At 39.5% G+C, this 17,931-nt stretch overlaps 1 long non-coding RNA gene across 1 annotated transcript in view; it reads right to left on the bottom strand.

Moving 5' to 3' along the window:
- LOC122213315 overlaps positions 1–10,812 on the bottom strand; it is a 219,382-nt gene extending 208,570 nt beyond the window's left edge. Inside the window, exons 1-2 of the long non-coding RNA XR_006199479.1 lie at positions 10,686–10,812; positions 3,724–3,822 (exon numbers count right to left, since the gene is read on the bottom strand). This is a non-coding gene — a long non-coding RNA (uncharacterized LOC122213315). The remainder of the gene's footprint in view (positions 1–3,723; positions 3,823–10,685) is intronic.
- Between the last annotated feature and the right edge of the window lie 7,119 nt (positions 10,813–17,931).

Here is a 17,931-nt window from a genome sequence, read left to right as displayed (position 1 = left end):
TAGAACAGTGCCTGGCATATAGAAGAGGCTCACCAAATGTTGCTTTCCATCATTTTGCTCTCTAAATTAATTGTATAGGACTGCTGAAGGGATTTCTTTGATCTAGAAAGCTTACACAGCAGTGAGAAGAAAGCATTTGGTTTTAAGCATTTTTTTTTTTAACTACCAGGTGTAGAAATATCTTGTGAAATAGAAAGTGGGAAGCCACATCTCCCTGGAAACCTTTTTGATATTCTTAGACAAATCAGAAGAGCAATGAATAGCCACTGGTAATAACAATAACTCACTAGGCACCATGTTCCTTTGTCTTGGCAGAATGTTTTGGAAAGATTGCCAGTCTTTGTAGTTCTCCTATAAAGCAATCCTCTTGCAATGATTCAGTTTAAGGGAAGATTACTTCTTCTTCACATATGGTGGACATTAAAGAAGGAAGACGAAATACAGTACAGAAGCCAACTTGATTAGAAAATTATTCAAATCGCCAGCCCTCTGTGTTACTAGATTTGACCTTCATGTCATTAGCATTGATATCAAGATAGAAAAAATTGTTTCCTATGTGCATTGACAACAGTGACCCTGAAATTAAAATGTGCCCAAGAGTCATCTGGGAAGGTTGTTAAAAATGTAACTCTCTGAGAAATTCTGATTCAGTAGGTATTCAGTATGACTTAAGAATCTAATATAAGTGGTTCTTGGATTACTTTACAGTTTTCATATACAGTTGAAGAAATTGAGGATCAGATTCTTAACCAGGAAAATAAAAATGAAAATGCCAAGTGATTTTTCAAAGTTTACATGGATAGAAATATAGAAGTGCCAGGATTCCAGCCTAGGTTTTTTATGTCAATCTGGCTATTTCCTCTAACTCACGGTTGCCTCTAATTATCTAGGGATGTGTGTCTCAAAATTAACGTACCTATAAATCAATTGGAAAATTTGTCAAAATGTAGATTCAGATACGGTAGGTCTGAGGAGGAGCCAGAGAGCCTGCATTTCTAACAGGCTCTCCTGGGTGATGCTTCTGCAGCTGTTCTGTGGACCACACTTTGAGTTGCCAAAATGTAGGACATCATTGCTCCTGGATTGAAACGGGTAAAGAAATGAGAGCTGGCCATGAGCTAAAATAAATTGGCGCTTTCTTACTCTGTAGCCTCTATTGTAGATAACACAGGATTGAGAAAATAGAAGGATACTAGATAAATAAGAATACAATTTAGTTGCTGAAAGGCCCAGGGGAATCAGGTGGTGGCCCTGGGTAAATCTCACTTTGCTTTTTTTTTTTTCCCCCTCTTTGGTGTAGTTTTCATGGTGATCTGTCTCCCTGGGAAGCTATTGAGTGAGTCTGATGAAAGCAGATGATTGTTCCTAGAAATATGAGTGAAGTAGCAGGAAATGAAGATGTATGAGAAGAAATAGAACAGAAAGCATGGTTGGAGTTAATGTGAATTATTTTAGATGATGAAATGACCTAAAAACAAAAATGAAATGAAAAACATTTATGTGTGTTCATAAGTATAGTTAACAGGGTTTCAAAAAATATCATAAAATTAGGTTATGGAATTGAGATTATTAAGCAGGAAAATAAAAATGAACACATAAAATTACCTGCTTCTTTTTCTAAAGTCTTTGAGTCTAGTTATTTTATACCTTTTCAGAGAAGGGAAAAGAAATAAAAATTGAAGTAGAATTACTTCTGCACTGAAGAAGAAGTATTTCATTTGGCATAAGAGAGAAATTCAGAGTCTCTAAAGTCTGAAAATAGTATATTGGGGGAGGATATAGACACAACATTTTTAGAAATTTTTAGAAAGTGATGCTTCTTTTCTGAAGAGCTTTAATCAATTAAGATTTGAGTTCCTATTATGTGCCAGACACCAGGCTGGGTACAGGAATACTGCAATGATAAGTTATGGTACCTCACATGAGACAGGAGACAGATTTGCAAATAGATAACTATAATGCAATGGAATGACTTACAATAGTGGAATTGTGAGCCAAATGTGGGAAGTCAGAAGAACTAATTTTGTTCAAGTGAGTTAGGGCAGTCTTCAAAGACATAATATTTAATATAAGCATTGAAGGATCGTAAGAGATGACCTGAGGAAGCTTATTAATATTCACTTCAGCAAGTATTATTTATTATTACATAAAATGGTTAATAAAAGTCTCCCTATGAAAGCTGACAGTCTTGAGTTCAAATCCCAGTCCCACTGTTTCATGATTGTATAGCCTTGGGCATATTATGTAATCTCTTTGAACCTAGATTTTCTCTTTTGAATAACAATATGGTATGCTCACTGAGGAAATAAATGAGATAAATGAGGAAGCAGTAAGTGCATGACTTTCAGTCTTCTAGATATACCTGTATTCTGATGTCAAGAGATTTAGATCCTAACTAAATTCCTGAAGACACAATTCTCTGAATGAGGCTGTTTCTTTTATGAATGCCACATTTGTTGGTTAAATTCTCTGTTCTAAGATTTCCATTCATTTCCTGATCTAGATTTTCCCTCATGATACTTGTACTGGCTTTAATAGTGTTCCCTACAAAATTCATATCCACACAGAACCTCAGAGTGTGACTTTATTTAGAAACAAGCTCTTTGCAGATATAATAGTTGCATTACAGCGAGATCATACTGAATTAGGATGGGCCCTAAATTCAGTATGACTGGTGCTCCTATAAGAAGAGGAAAAGATGCACAGAGGCAAAGGAAGAAGGCCATGTGAAGACAGAGGCAGGGATTGGAGTCAGGCTGTCAAATGCCAAGGAACACTGAAGATTACTGGCAACCACCAGAAGCTAGAAGAGGCTAGGAAGCATCCTTCCCTAGGCTCTGAAGGGCCTTTGGAGGAAGCATGGCCCTGACACTTTGGAATCCTAGCCTCTAGTATTATGAGAGAATAAATTTCTGTTGCTTTATGCTAGCCAATTTGTGACGCTTTGTTACAGCAGCCCTAAGAAACTAACTTGACACCTATATGCCATCCGCCTTCCAGTTAGAGTCATGAGGTTAGTTCTAAAGTCACATGGTGGCTTTGCAGCATGTTGACTTGACCAGGCTGGGCTGCATTCCCTAGAATTCTCTTTCTTCCCTATATGTTTTTGGTTAAGGTGGGTCACATGAGACATCTTTGCACAAGTTTTGGGGGTCGCAATTGAAACAGCAGTAGCCATATTGTTTCTGTGCTCAGAAGGTTAGGTCAGGGCCACCTGGTGCTCTTGTAGCCCATACACAGGGCTGTGGGGCAGCAGCCAACAGCTGCTCTACTTTCCCCTGGATGCTTCTTCAGCTTCTCTGACTCCTAGGCCAAGTACGTTTAACCCTGTGAGGAATGATCCATTTCTCTTGCAGGAGACTGTGAGAGACTCTACATGGGTTCTAGCTTGGCCTCTCTCTCCCCACTTTACATCCATCTTCCCTTCTGAGCTGCCTGGCCTGCAGTCATCAAGCTCCAGCATCAGATGCAAAGACAACAGCCTTGCAGAAATGATTTCCCAGCTAGCTCAACTTTGTAAAGTCAAATCCTTATAATACATTACTTTTTTGATTGGGACCTCACAGATATAGGCACGCTGTGCCCCAAAGTTTAGTCCCAAGCTTTCAGGCAAGATAATCACTCCCTGTCCACAGATGAGAGGGTTGTATTTTAAAAATCTGTGCACCTGAGGTTCTTGAACATACTAGGTAAAATGCCAAAGAGTGTTTTACGTGAACTTACCTTTTGGAGCTCTCAGCCTATAGGAAATTTAGTGGCTCAGCATAAAGATCCCCCATTTCCTCTCCCTCATGTTTGTGACTTTTTTTTCTCCTTGCTTTGCTACCAGAGAAAAAGAAAATTACAGTCAGCTCCTACTGTTCCCTGCTTCTTCTCCTGCTGGGAGCAGTAGGCTCCAGGGTTCATATTCTGTTTTATAATGGCTTTTTCAGCCATCATTCGGGAAGACCTTGGCTCGACTGTCAGCATGGAGCGTGGCTGTCTGCAGCTGGAGCCTCAGAGGAGAGCCCCTGACTCTGCAGCGACAACCCCTTCTCTTCAACCTTGTGCTAGATCTCTTCCCTGAAAGCCGCACAATGTAATCAGAGACATCCTGATGCTGATGGGAAGATGAATCATGATAATGGGTGCTGCATTTTTTTAAGCTCCCATTCACTTTGTGCGTAAAAGCTGGCCATGACATTTGCAGCTGGCTCTACCAGGCAGTTCTTCTTGTGCCAGCACTGAGTATGCTCTCATAATATGGCCCACAATGAAAGCTTCATGCAATTATAATGAAGACCCTGTAGCCAGAATGAATGACTCCATTCACTGCAAACATGGAACTTGCTATGGATGTTCAATTGCATTTGATGCCTCCTGGATAGAGCAGAAAGGGAGGTGAATGGTGATGTCATCTTGGGAGAAAATGGGTTAGAATAAGCAAAAGAAGTCTTGCTATTCTCAATTTTAGTTCGCATGCCAGTAGAATGATGCCTGCAACCTGGCACTTTGCACTTCATAGGTCATGGATAACAGTCTTTCTTTCCTTCTTTCTTTCTTTCTTTCTTTCTTTCTTTCTTTCTCTTCTTCTTCCTTTTTTTTTTTTTTTTTAACAGAATCATTCCATAGCTCCTTTTGGTTCATTGGGCAAAGCTCTAGTTCATTAACTTAGTATGTGGGCCCATTCTCAATCTAGCCCCAACTTAGTCTCTCTAAACCACTGACCATTTCTTTAGAATGCCATTTACCTGTATATTTCTGTGACTTTATTTACCTTAATTTTCTTGTCTCTTTTCTACCTTGGGAACTATTATTTAGGTTTTAAGAACTAGCTCAAACATTACTACCTTTGACATCCTCACATAAAATGAGGAATTATTTCTACTGTGTTCCCCATAGACCTTTCATAAACTTCTACTATAATCCACAGTACAAATCATGTAATTATTGATTTATCTAACTTTTTAATTTTGTGTTTTGTTTTGTTTTTTGTTTGTTTGTTTGTTTTTTGTGGCCTTGATGGATTCATCAGAACCTAGAATAGTTCCTGGAGCCAATGTGGAATCAACAGCTTTTCTTTTTGAAGAGAATTGAATAGCATCGGAAAGAGAACAATTACCTTGGCCAAACATCGTTAAATTATGACTTTGGCTTCCTGGGTTCTAATCTCAATTGTTTATTTCCATTTGACCTTAAACTATCTTTAATGGCTGGTCAGAGCTGAGTGACACTGACAAGTATGGGAAGTCTCAATTTCCTCTTGCCTTGATTTCTTCATTTGCTAATTGGTGACTGTGATATCCACTCTTGCTAACTCATATATATGTTCTGAGAATCAAGTGAAATAAGAAATATAAAAATGTTAACACCCCCTACTTCATTCCCCATCAAGAGAGCATACAGCAATGCTAGCTATTTTGAATAATGTTTTCCTCATACCTTCAGGGCTCACTAACTCTCTGACAGTGGACTGTTAAAACAGGCTGACCCAGACTGAGAGTCTATTCCTCTGCCACCCATGATTGGTATGGAGGAGGTCTAGGAAGGCCAGCAGCTTCTGAAACTTAGAAGAATGAACTTTGGTGTGTGGTTTATTTGTCGTGGGCTTTTTCTGTTCATTCTCCAGGCTTGTGTCAGATACTTGGTCAAAATAGTGGTGATCAAGAGGAAGACATGAGTTTGAAATGCCAAGTCAGTTAATGGACTGCACTCCCTAAGAATAGTGGTACAATCAATAAACCTTTCTTGGGAGGCTCTGGAGATTACTAAGGGACGGTGGGACTCTTCCCCGAAGACTTTATGAAGGAAGAGATTCTTACTGGTCCAGGATGGCCCAGCATTCTTCTTAGTTGAGGCCGGCTGCTTCTATCTCCTCCTCAGGTATGAGCTGGCATAACCATTTTCTTTGGCAATTAAGTTCAAGATAACCCAGGGAAAACTTTAAAAAGCAGAGAAAAATTGTCTCTGGTGTCAACATCCCCCTTATGTACTTTCTCCAACATTCCTACAGCCTTTTACCCTGAACTTGTAGCATGCAAGGGGCCTCGTTTTGGCCCTTAGCTGTCCAAATATCACTCCTTCCTGTTTGCCTTTCCCTAAGTAGTAGAAAAAGAATTAGTAGCTTATTGTTCTAATTATGAAAGATGATCACTGCTTAATAGATTAAGGTGTCTTTATTTCCTGTGTTTCCAGACTTTTACTGGGGTAAAATAGCAAAATTTCAAAGCAGACTATAGTGATATAAACCACAGAAGAATGTTTTTCTCTGATAATTTCAATACCTTTGCTCATTAATAATTGTGGACATCTGCACATTAGATTATGATGTGTACTGTCAGAGTTTTAGTGCTTTTTCTTGTGTCTACAGAGAACAGGTGAATTTCAAACACTCTTAAAATGGAGATTCTTAAAAGCAGGAAACAGTTCGTGCCTCTTGGGCAAGTCAAAATAAGATGATCACTGGATTGGGGGTGGGGGGAGGCAGTGGAAGACATAAGATGAAGGGAACAGATTTTGTTTTCCTTTTGTATTAATAACCCAGATGGTCACACTACTGAAGACAATCACATCTTAATAAATTATTGTTACACTGGTAGTCATGAAGAAACTAAAAAAGAATACAAAGAGAAGGCATCATGCTTTCTCATGTAGTTTAGTAATAAGAGTTGCCATAACATGATGCGTTTTCAACCGGTCAGGTAAAAATAAAATTTGCTAATGAGATATGACAACCTTAAGTAAGGCACATGGAGAGAATTCACATATTAGGTACAGAAAAAAAATGAGTGTTCTAGTTATAAACCCAAGATATTTGTATCTCATCAGCAAAAAACAAGCTTACCAATAGGTGATAGCCTTGTTATATCAGTGACATCAAGAGTGTCTTAATTGTCATAATTCTGTAGAAATGCCTTCTACGTATGTTAGCAAAATAGATTAAAAATATCTGCCTGTGAAAATGAATGATTTATTGCTATTCCCTAGACAAGGATGGTTTCATTTAAAGTAGTAATAAACACCTGGCATTTGCTCATCTCTGCTTTTTCTTTTGTCCAGCTTCTCTCTCTATTTCATAGACTCTTGGTTGGAAAGGAATAGTAAAACGGTCACCTTGTTCATCCACTCATCTGATGCTTGGATCTTTTCCAGAGAAGAACAAACAGAAGGGCTTGAACTGCTCTGGCAAGTGACCTCCTGAGGTCACCCATTCTGCCTTTAGATGCCCCTGACTGCTCGGGGTCTCTTTTCTGCATCTCCTTCTCACTGGCCCTGGCTCCGCTCCCTGGGACTTCACAGGATAGTGCCAACCCTTCATGAAAACAACAGCCCTTCAAGTATCCACCAGGTCATGTGAGCCTTTCTTTCCCCCCTCAGACTAAACATTCTGTGTCCTTCCATCATTCCTCTTATGACAAAGTTCAGAGTCTCTTCACCCTGGCAACTTTCTTCTGATTGACCACATGCTTCTTAAATGTGGTATCAAAAGGGGAATGCAACACTTTATATGTGACCTAACAAAGCAGAACAGGGCTATAATTTTCCTTAATCTATTTGAAATGAACATGTATTATGCTGCTTGAACTCAAATTAACCCTTTCAAAGTCATATGAGATTTGATGGACATCAGTGATTTTTTAAAATCACATAGCTGCTAAACAATGTCTTCACTCCATCCTATTCTTGTACAGTTGTTTATATGGATCCACACATCAGACCTTTCATTTATTCCTACTAAACTTAATTTTAGGTTTGATTCATTATTCTTGCCTATTACATTTAAAAAAAAAATACTTAAGACAATGAGATGTCTAGTCCAATCCAAGCAGAAGTTGTAAAGTTGTTGAGCCAAAGGAATGACAGGGGCAGAGCTCTTGACATTTCACTGCATCCTCTTTCCTTTTGTGGTCCTTCATTCCTTATAACAATCTCTGTGCTCTCAGCAATTCTGCCTTTTCCCTTTGGGTTGTTGAATGACTGATTTTGAAAGCCTGCTAACTTTGGCTTGGACAACTATGATAGAGCATTATTATGAAAGATGCTTTCTCTTTTCCTTTATAGAAGAAGTCTTGAAATGACATACATTCCCTGTCTAAGATCTAGTCTATTCTTGACCTTTTGGGAGACAAAGTTAATGATCATGCTGATTGGTCACCACTTGCCTCAACTGCAGTTGCCTTTGTAACAACAACAACAACAACAACAACAAAAAACAACCTGTTTATAGTATTGAGATTCAAGAAATATTAGTTCTGACCCTGGCATCATCTCCTTGAACAAGTGAGATAATCTCTCTAGGCCTCAGTTGCTGAAACAAAAAGGGATAGAGTAGGTTTCTTGGCCTCATGATCAGTGCTTTGTCTATTTCCAGAAATGCCATAACTTCCTTATTATGGAAACATGTTTAAAATCTCGCTCACTAAAAACTGAGTCCTCTATGCTAAGGTAAGAGTTCTCCACTTGAAACCAAATACTTCATGAGAAAGTTAATACATTTAAATTAGCTACTAATACTTTAGAGTACAGCTTTTTGGAAGGTTGCCAATTAAATAGCTGAAGAAGCTTTGCATTGGATGAGAGTCATAAAACGAAAGTGTAGGTAGGAGATAGTGGAAAAGTCCCACACCAGGGAATTGCCTGGAATCAGGAGGCATCATATGTTATATGGGGTATCTTGCCAGCTAGAGGTGGACTTAGAAGCTGTGAGTCTGAGTGGAAGGATGATGACAAATTATTGTAGGAACTGGAAGGGAATTAGGCAAGCAGCCAATTCAATCCCCTCATTTTACGGATGAGGAGACTGAGCCCTACGTGCCTTGCCCAAGGTCATACAGCTGGTTAGTGCTGGGGTCAGGTCCCTGATTCCTGCACAGTGCCTTTCCTCTATATCATGAAGACAAACTACACAATTTTGCTTAAAATGGCACGGCTCTCAGGTTCCAGCAGCATGCAAAGTGAGCGAGATTGATGAGGTGGTTGAAGCAGTCTATTTGGGAGTAGAAAATGCCTCTCCCTGAGGCTGCACAGCCATTCTGTCAGTAATGTTTGGGTAAATGCATCAGTGTGGTTGGTCTCTGTAGAGACTGGCAGAGAACACACAATATTCACACTCTTCTATTGTTCTTTGGTGGAAGCAGATCTTACTGATTAATTGGACTCAAAGTCCTGGTTGAGGGTATTCGCAGAGTGATTTTCCTGCCAAACACGTAGTCCCAGATGAAGACAAATATCACCAGTCAAATGGATCCTAGATGAGTAGAGAATGTTCATGGAATGGTGTATGGAAGCTATTACCTGTGAAGTCTTTGCCACATCATCTTTGCTGTCTCCCAGGGCAGATGCGGAGTACTTTTGGTATTAGCATCTGTGGAACTTTTTTGTGAAGGATTGCCTTTTTAGAATTTCTCTTGCAGCATCAAACTTGCTCATTGTGGCTGAATAATCTTTGGTCATCACCTTGTACCTGCCTTGCTATCACTTTAAGGAAAGGCTCTCAAGGACAACTCCTACCCAGGCCTAGCTCTGCAGAACTTGGAGCCAAAGAGAGTCTTATTTCTTAAGCAGCCATCTAGAGAGGTGCTTCTCAAACACAAAAGTGTATATGAATCACCTGAGCATCTTGTTCTACTGTAGATTCTAATTCAGTATGTCTGGGATGGGGCTTGAGATTCTGCCTTTCAGACAAGCTCTCAGAAGATGCCAATGTTGCCGATCTGCAGACCACACTTTGAGTAGCAAGGTTCCGGCTCAGCCTCAGCCTGACTTGCGGAGACACTCATAAGGTCTGTCTGCTTACACAGGCTCTTCCACACTCCACTCCTAGAAGAGTGTTTAACCAGGACCTTCCTGGGCCCAGAGGGAAAATTATTGAGACTATTATGCACTAGCAGTGAACATGGATCTTTGCACCTAAGCCTTCTTAATCAAATCTGCAATATTTGTGGGTGGGACTGTTTGCTTGCACAAACACCCTACACTTGCCCACAGTAATTAGGTAATTGAATTGCAAACAGTAATTAGCTGCCTAACTGCCTGCTTGTTCATGCAGGTATCCAATTTGCTTTTGAAATGTGGGCTTATACTGGTGAAAATGGAAGCTGCCGTTAAAGACTGCAGACACAATTAGGAAGGCCCATTGAAAACCTGGCTCTGAGTGAGCCGGCTGTTGCATACTGCTCCCTTATTATTTTTTTCCCTCCCTATTTCAGTTACTCTGATTACATTTTTTCTCTGTGACTTGGAGAATCTCAGTTCCATTGTGTTACTTAAGAAAAATGAGAGGTGGTATTGGATGCCTGTTTTCATGTCTTCGGGATAAAATTAAAAACTAAGTGTTGTGTAATAGAGTGACAGCTGGTCTGCTGCTTTCTTAGTGAACTGACAAGCTTGTTTACTTCCTGAGAGCTTGTCTCTCTGCACAGCCCATCATGAAAACAGGTGAGGGCTCCTGATGCCGTCTCTCCCACACAAGTGGGATACGTGCTCCAAAACATGGCCCCCCAAACACAGTTCTTTTTTAACTTGTGTTCGTTTTCATGACAAAGAAGAAACAACTAGAAACCCGGAAAGTCTGCCTCTCTGAGGAAGCGAGTTTGTGTCCAGCCTTCCCAAGAAGCTTCAGGGAGGATATTGGGCAATTTCCTTCCACCTATTTGGAACTTTGAATTCTTTTAAAACATGACTCACAATCCACTCTACTCACTTACCTCTAATGTCTGAGATTCCAACTCTCCTGTATCCCGAGCTCTGGGTCCCTGAACATCAGCGTGCCAAGCTCTGCTGAGGGCAATATGGTTATCTAATTCACATCACACCCTGGGGTTCTTCTGAAGCTGCTTCTAAAGGGTGACCTTGAACCTGCTGACCTACAAAACAGTGTTCAGCTGAGCTGGCCCCTCCTTTAGAACAGGTGAAAAATCTTTGGAACACACAGTTATTCCTAATGTAGAACAATGGAGCGTTTTAGTTAGCATACTGCAATCTTTGCAAATTATATTGGGACAGTATTCATTTACTAATACTGCATGCTGAGTCATGGGTCTTTTCAGTTCTTTCATGTAACAATAGTTTTGACTTGACTTGAGTACGCAGGCTAAATTTTTAGAAAAAAATATCTTGCAAAATCTCCCCCGCCTTTTCTTTTTTTAAAAAGTAATTGGCACGAAGGCCATTGTGTGGTCTCCAGCTTTAAAGGATGTCTATAAAAGAGGACTTAGAAACATTTAAACTAGATTGTTGAAATCCATTTAGTTTTAATTTCATTATGAAGTGTACTACAGGGCCAGTGGTCAAGGCTGTTACTAGAGCTTTCAGAGGTGGAAATCTGAGGCATCGTTAGGAAAAAATTAAAAGGAACAAAAATCAAGGGCATTTTTATATTCAGAGCAAAAGAAAACACTCAGATACGGAAAACCACTGACTATTAAAAATAATGACTTGGGGTGCCTGGCTGGTTCAGTCGGTTGAGCGTCCGACTTCGGCTTAGGTCATGATCTCACGGCTTGTGGGTTTGAGCCCCGTGTCGGGCTCTGTGCTGGCAGTTCAGAGCCTGGAACCTGCTTCAGATTCTGTCTCCCTCTCTCTCTGCCCCTCCCTGCTCGTGCTCTCTCTCTCTCTTTCTCTCAAAAATAAATAAACATTAAAAAATTTTAAAAAATAATGAGTCAACTTAGATGTTAAGATGAGAAATCAGAACATTAATGACGATTGCTCCCATAAGATAAAGAAGTAAAGTGTAAAATTTTAAGACCCCTCCTCTTTTTTCACAATAATCTCCAACAAGCACACTAAAAGTCTCCTTAATACTGTTTCTTATATATTAGGGACTGCAAAAGTTCTGAGGGCTCCTCAGAGAGTTTCCTTTTGAATTGATTCTTTCAAGAGAGGGGAATAAGCTTTCCTAGTGTATAAATCTGACCACAGAATTTAACCTGGTCCTTCCTCTTTATCATTCCTGGAGTCACTTTCATTTGGTGTTCATCAGTTCTCTGCTGGACCATGGCAGTCTCACCGAATCAGTCATCCCCTCATCTTTTTTTCTCCTCTCGTGCACAGTATCCATATGGTCACCAGAATTATTTCTTTAAAACAAAAATCATCATGTTACTTGAAAGGTTTCCTGATGCTCAGAGATAAAATCCACATCATAGCATGGAAGGCCATTCACAACCTGGTTCCAATCTCTTTAGGCAGCTCTGTCTTGGCAACCCCCTACCTGGCCATGCACCTAGCACCCTCGTCATATTAGACCTCTCAACATTCCCTCAATGTCCTGTGTTCTCATTACACTAGTTTACTTGGTCCAGTGATTAGGGACTCAGACTGGGATAAAAATAGGGATCAGTTGTAGGGTATGGTCAAGACTCACAGGAAGGGAAGAACTTATGGGCAGATAATTGGGAGTGATGGTACTTTAATCCTTTCAAAGGTTTATTGAGTAGAAAGAACACTTGTCTAAATAAGCTCAGTGCATAGCAGTTATCCATATCACGTTGCTTTATAACCAACATTCAAGGAATTATATTAGCCTCTTGGCTACAGAGCATATGGAAGTCCAGATGGGTGTAGGTTTTTTTCCCTTTTCATTTTGTTTAACTTGTGCTGACGGTATCAGATTTTCCATCTCTAGAGTCATAGCTTGTACTTGTAAACACAGTGAGTTCGGTGAAAGAGGAGAGGGAAGGCAAAAAAAGTGTTTTATGAGGGGAGGACAGCATTCACCTTCCTTCTTAATGTCTAGTAATACACAGGTATCCGTGAAGATCAGCTCCTCTCTAGCAGGAAGAATTCAAGGTTTGGCGCTCTTTAGGAAAGAGACAGTTTATAACATCCACAGCTTCATAGAGCTGAAAGAATATTTTGATTGCGTTAATTTTTTCTTTCAGATAATCCATAATCTGGAAAAGAGAGTGAAACTTTTGGAACCAGCATCCAATCTTTCATTGTGCTGTTTATTCTGCCTTCTCTTTCCTGCTACCCTACAGGTCAGGGGCCCTTGGTCTCCTAGCAAAGAGAAGTGATCTTCATCTCCAGGAAGCTGGAGAGGAGAGGAAGGTAGGGATCATTGCTGACAGTGAGATCCTTCTTGTAGTTGAGAGATGTCTCTCACACTTGTTTCATGCTTCTTTCCTGGGGATCTAGGCAAACACCGGGAGAAGAGGAGTCCTTCCACAAGGAAATAGGACCCTGCAGGTACACAGACTTTATGTTTTCATAGACCACGATAAAAATGCACATGGAAAGTCTCCTTATGGCCACACAGTATAAGTGAGCACGTGTTCACCCACCAATCAGGAGGGTACTTTGAGTCACTTTCCTGAGAAATTTATTAAAATGGATACTGTCAGATATTTAATTAGAAGAAGTAAAAATTACCTGTACTATGTAAAATATAAAAAAAAACCACATGTACCCTTATTGCCAGCTGCCATCTTGTGAGGGCCCTTTCATGATTGCACTCAGAAGACTCAAAACAGAAGCAAATTCACTCAATAGAGAGTCAGTCATGTTTAGAGTTGTCTCCTTTGGCTAGATAAGAGTGTTGCAAGTAGACTGTATAGAGAAATGGGAGAAAAAGTAAAATATCCATGATTTATGATAAAATCAAACTGCCTTCTTCCAGCTAGAATGGGCAGAAAATCTGAATCAGATTACTCAGAAAAACCAAAGGCAGTGATTTTCAAAGCACACAACTTGCCTCACCTACAACTTTGCTAGCTCTAGAGTGGGCTCTAAAGGAGGGGAAATATTCACTTATTCGGTAGGTTCTAACTGACTGATTGCTATGTATCCACCACCATGCCAGGAATTGGGAAAATCTAATGAATGTGCTAAATCTCTGTTCATATGGGGAGGGGGGTGGTATTGTCTCTGTCTGGTGAGAGGTTTAAACAAGGAGTATGATGGTGGCCAATCTACTTGGAGATACACTATTCAGGTGGCTCCTAACTGTACCAGACACTGTGCTAGTCAAGATTTTGAAATCTACCAGTAGGTCCTATATTCTAGTTTGAGATTTCAAAGGCTTTGACTCTCGTAACCTATACTGCATTGATTTATATAGTCATTTCATTTTTATTTTAAGAACAGAAGGGAGATGCTGGCAACCTTCAAGTACTGAAGAAGGTTATGCTGCCTTAGCAGTCCATGTTTTGCTAATTTTTCCTCCATTCAGGTGGATCATAGAGTTGTAGCTTGTACAGTTGAATTAGATGCCATCTACATTTATCCTTCAAGCAGGAAGAATGTGAAAACTTAATAAACAGGGGAGTGATGATCTCTGAGACTAACAGATGATTCCCACTTTGCTTGCTATTATGCCAGAATTATTCTCCCCCACCATAATTCCTATGTTGAAGTCCTAACCCCAGTGTCTCAGAATGTGACTGTGTTTGGAGAAAGCACATTAAAGTGGTAATTAAGTTAAAATGAGGGGGTTAGGGTGGGCCCTATTCAATCCAACTAGTGTCCTTATAAAAAGAGACAATTAGGACTCAGAGAGAAACATCAGGAGTGTGTGTGCACAAAGACCATGTGAGGACACAGTGAGAAGGTGGCCATCAGCAGGCCAAGGGTAGAGGCTTGGAATAGACTGTTTCCTGATGGCTCTCAGAGGAGACCAACCCTGCTGACACCTTGATCTTGGACTTCCAGCCTCCAAAACTGTGAGAAAATACATTTTTCTTCTTAAAGCCACTCAGTCCGTGGTATTTTGTTATGTCAGTTCTAGCAAAAACCAATATACTTGCCTTTGTATCTTTTGAATATTCTGTGGTTCAGTAATTTGATGGACTAATCTTTCAAAACAGAAGAACCATACATCTCCTTAATTCCCATTCAGACAAGGAAAGGTGCTTGAATTATTCTTCTAACATCTCTCATGGTCACTAAACTGGACACATCATGAACACTGTATTTACTATTTGGCAGTCTCCCAGTTCCAGGGGGCACTGTTAACTTTGTCTCACATGGATTGAGTTCTTTAAGAGTAGGACCTGAAAAATCTCCCAATATTTGATATTTTAATATTGACATGCTTGAAGAGAGGGCTCAGAAATAAATGACCACTTCAGATCTGTTCTGGCTCAGTGATCCACAAGTATATATACCTTGAAAGGATGTTGATCTTCTTCAAGGCTTTATATAAATTCAAAGTAGTTAGTATTTTTAAAATATCATCTGCCATTAAAATTATTTTTTCTATTGGATGCGGTTGAAAATCACATAGATAATACTTAATGATCAGGAGATTGACATGTAAATCACCATTGTTTGAGAAAGCTCACTGATGCAAAGATGTAATTTTCTCTCTCCTCCCCAAACCAGTAAGAAAGCAAATAACAACCTTCTTATAGTCCTGTGGTTAATAGATTGAAGATTTGTGTGTGTGTGGGGGGGGGGGGGGGGTATAAAAATGCTTTTTTTTCTTTTTTTCTGGTGCTTTCTGGTTGATAAAGTGTTAGATAACCCAGGCTTTTTACCGAAATTCATTTCCTCTGCTTAATGACTAATTGCGGCAAAATAGACATGGCTTCAAAATCATGTCTTTTCTATTTGCATTTTTTTCCTTCTGATTCTTAGATTTAAAATTCCAGTTGTGCTAGAAATCATGATATGTCTAACACTTTTTGAAAATTATATAGATCAAAAGAGAAAGCATGTTCATAAAAAGCTTTGATAGTCTCCTTCTAATAAACCCCCCTTTTTAGACATTTTTAATTTATACAGAAAAGCAATGTTCAGCTGGGAAACGCTCAGATATTGTGCTTTAAAGCCTTAATTTATGTGATCAGCTTGATCCACATGGTGCACATTATCCCTAACTTGTTGGCAGAGGGAAAAATTTAGCTTGATAATATTTTCTACCCTTTGTGAAAAGAAAAGATGCTTATTAAAGAACTCGGGAGGCAATGCTGGGCTGCTACTAGCACAGGGTCTAGCCTGGTGTGTGCAGAGTTGCTGTGGGGGTGCTAAGGAGACCTTTACATGTCCAGTTTTCTGCTGGTCTGGTCCCCGAGGGATCGCTAATTCCCTTCTTATGCTATAGCGAAATCCAATAGCAACAAGGACAACATCTATGTTCGATAGGTGTATTTTTGTCAGCTTATATTAAATAATTCATTATAAATGTTTGAAGGGCTGAAAGTAGACTTTATTAAATATAGAAGTAGACATCATCCATGTTCCCTGATGAAAGCAATCCATCCCTTTAATGATTCCTCTTTCAAAGTAGTATTGTCAGTACTTTTTAATTTTTTTAAAGCATTTCTTACGGGTTATAGGTTATGGTTTGAATCATGTCTCCTCCCAAAGATGTTGAAGTCCTAAACCCCAGTACCTGTAAATGTGGCCTTATTTGGAAATAGGATCTTTATAATGATCAAGTTAAGATGAAGCCATTAGGGTGGGCCCTAATCCAATAATCCAACATGACTGGTGTCCTTATAGAAAGGGGAAATTTGAACACAGAGACAGACATGCACAGAGAGAAGATGATGTGAAGACACAGGGAGAATGCTATCTACAAGCTGAGAGGCTACCAGAACAAGATGAGAAGCACAGAACAGATTCTTTATCATAGCCTTTAGAGGGATCCAACCCTGTAGACACCTTGATTTCAGGTTTTTTAGCCTCCAGAGGTGTGAACCAATACATGTCTGTTTTTAAAGGCACCTCAGTTTTGGTACTTTGTTACAGCAGTTCCGGGAAACTAACACACCAGCCGACTAGGTCTCCTTCACCAGGGTTAGGGTATTTCCACAAATTTAAAATCTTTGCATGGATCCCATGTGCTCCCACATTAAATGATCACTTCATTTAAAATGGCACCATGAGACATTTCTTATCTCTAATTTTTTTCACCTCAGCATTTACTGTTTAACACAATATATGTTACTTATTTATCTTTTTTTGTCATCTCTCCCCTCACTAGAATGTGAGATCCACAAGGGCAGTGATTGTTGACTATTTTGCTTCATAATTTCCCCAGAGTGTACAATACAAAGCCAATGCTCGGATATTTGTGAAATGAATGAGTAAAACAATTCATTGCTTCCTCATCTCACTCCATCACAAGGAAACGTCAACACCTATGTTACTCTGAATACAACCATTCCATGAAGACCACTGCAAGGGGGAAATGAAAAGGAGGAATGAAAGTGTGTAGTTTATTTTCATGTATGATTTTTTTTTTTGTTCGATGTGTATGTACTTTGTTGGCAAAGCATCAGATTCAATAAATGAGATTGTTTTTGCAAGGTACAAAAAAAGAAAAAAGAAAGAAAAGAAAAGAAATGCTGTTGCATTGGTGATGCTGGGAAATCTGCCTAATCTAGGATATAGTTCATTTGAAGTTACAAGTAATAGGAGAGTAAGACAGATCTTTTCATCGTTCATTTCTATTCATTCCTATACCTTGGTGTCAGCCCATTTCAAGTCTATGAGATTTCAGTAATTTTTGAATAAGTAACATTTAATTCAGAAAGGACAGCACAGCAATTTTGAATGTTCATGTTTTTCTCTGAAATCTCTGCTTTTAGATTAACTGCTCATAGGGAAAAGTCATGGATTTAGATTCTGCTCGGGTTCAGATTTTCATTCAGTACACTTCAGTAGGCACTATGTGTGAGTGGATGAGTGTTCGTTTTCCATGCCTGTGACGTAATGGTCTCTTGGGAGAGTGAGAAATGCTCCATAATCCTCGTCCCTGGGGGCAGGATATTCTTATCCTTATTTGGATAAGGTTATGATATCCCTGGCTGAGCCCCTTCTTTAATCTTGTCTAACCTAGAATAGTATGTTCTGGGCTGCCAAGGGTTTTGTTTAATTTTTCTCAGGGTCGGTTCAATATAGTTATACCTATCTGGTCACCTTATTTTTTATGCTGCTTATGCTAAAATTTAAACCTTTTTATTTTATTTTTTTAATTTTACTTATTTATCTTGAGAGAGAGAG

This window comes from Panthera leo, chromosome A1 (assembly GCF_018350215.1).
Source record: "Panthera leo isolate Ple1 chromosome A1, P.leo_Ple1_pat1.1, whole genome shotgun sequence".
Taxonomy (NCBI): Eukaryota; Metazoa; Chordata; class Mammalia; order Carnivora; family Felidae; genus Panthera; species Panthera leo.
This window is presented reverse-complemented; position numbering and strand designations above follow the sequence as displayed.